Consider the following 1,704-nt stretch of genomic DNA (forward strand, 5'->3'; position numbering starts at 1 on the left):
ATGGCCATGGCTCAGGACAGTGGGGCCCCACGTGTGCTCCTCGGAGACTGGCTTCTGGCCGAGGTCAGCAGTGGCCGCTGCGAGGGGCTGCGGTGGCTGGACGCGGCCTGAACGCGCTTCTGCGTCCCCTGGAAGCACTTCGTGCGAAAGGACCTGGGTGAGGCGGACTCTCGCATCTTTAAGGCCTGGGCCGTGGCCCGCGGCAGCTGGCCGCCCTGCAGCAGCGGTGCCCAGCCAACCAACGAGCGTGCGCTCCGAGCCTCCTGGAAAACCAACTTCCACTGCGCCTTGCAAAGCACTCGTGATGTTGCAAGACAACTGAGCAGACCCTACCAGCCCGCATAAGGTGTACGTGATCAGCCCTGAGGTGGGGTGAGGAGAAGGCCCAGGCATTAACCAGGAGGAGGACAAAACCCTTGAAGATGCCCCACCCACAAGGGATGGGCTTCCTGGGCCATGCTTGGCAACAGGTAACTGGTGAGAGGCCAGGGCATGAACTGGCCTGGCTAAGCCCTGAATCCTGCACCGCAAACCCAGCTGGACATGCTGGGGATCTCTTGCTCCAGGCTTTACAGCAGAGCTCCCTGGAGGACCATCTGTTGAAAGCTGTATTGGGGGCAGATCCGATCCCCCTAGAGGCTCCTGCTGCAGGCCCACCCCTGGCCCCAGAGCTCTGGCAGCTCCCAGAGGTGGAGCTTGTCACCACATCCTCCCCTGGTGCCTGCACCCCAACGGCAGGTGAGCAGCCGGCTGGTCCCAGCTGCTCACAGCTCTGTCTGCATGCAGAGCCCGGCCTGGAGGCCCTGACTTGACCATCATGTACAAGGGCCGAACAGTGCTGCAGGAGGTGGTGGGGCGCCCGGGCTGTGTGCTCCTGTGTGGCTCCCCCAGCCTGGCCACTGAGGCTGCAGAGCCCCAGCATGTGGCCTTCCCCAGCCCCACTGAGCTGCCCGACCAGAAGCAGCTGCACTACACAGAGAAGCTGCTGCAGCACGTGGCCCCTGGCCTGCAGCTGGAGCTCCAGGGGCCCTGGCTGTGGGCCCTGTGCCAGGGGAAGTGCAAAGTCTACTGGGAAGTGGGTGGGCCCCTGGGCTCTGCCAGCCCCTCCACCCCAGCTGGCCTGCTGCCCAGGGACTGCAACACCCCCATCTTTGACTTGGGTGCCTTCTTTCAAGAGCTGGGGGAGTTCTGTGTCTGCCAGCGCTGAGGCTCCCCACAGTACACCATCTACCTGGGCTTTGGCCAGGACCTGTCAGAGGGGAGGCCCAAGGAGAAGAACCTGGTCCTCAGGAAGCTGGAGCCGTGGCTGTGACGGGCATACCTGGAGGGCGTGCAGCGTGAAGGCATGTCCTCCCTGGACAGCTGCAGCCTCGGCCCCTGCCTGTCCAGCTCCCACAGCCTCTGTGACGACCTGGAGCACTTCCTGGAGCACTTCCTGATGGAGTGGCACAGCCCACCTAGGGCGGACCCCAGCCCCTTTGGGGTCCAGTAAAAACCCAAGAGCCAGCGTGGTGTCCTGACCAGAGGTGGGCTTGGGGCTGGGGCTCAGTGGAGGCACCGTGGACTGAAGCTCACCCCACTTCCTGGGGTCCCATGGATGGAGCACCCTGCTCTCCTCACAGTGAAGAAACTCAGGCCCCACTTTAGAGCCAACAAACTCTACTCAAAGATCCCAAGTGTCCCTCAGGACACAGACACTGCTTT

General features: G+C 63.4%; 1 pseudogene; it reads left to right on the top strand.

The window, feature by feature from the left end:
* LOC105079283 (interferon regulatory factor 7-like) lies at positions 1-1,500 on the top strand (annotated as a pseudogene).
* Positions 1,501-1,704: the final 204 nt, after the last annotated feature.

The sequence above is a fragment of the Camelus bactrianus genome, chromosome 35 (assembly GCF_048773025.1).
Source record: "Camelus bactrianus isolate YW-2024 breed Bactrian camel chromosome 35, ASM4877302v1, whole genome shotgun sequence".
NCBI classification, from domain to species: Eukaryota; Metazoa; Chordata; class Mammalia; order Artiodactyla; family Camelidae; genus Camelus; species Camelus bactrianus.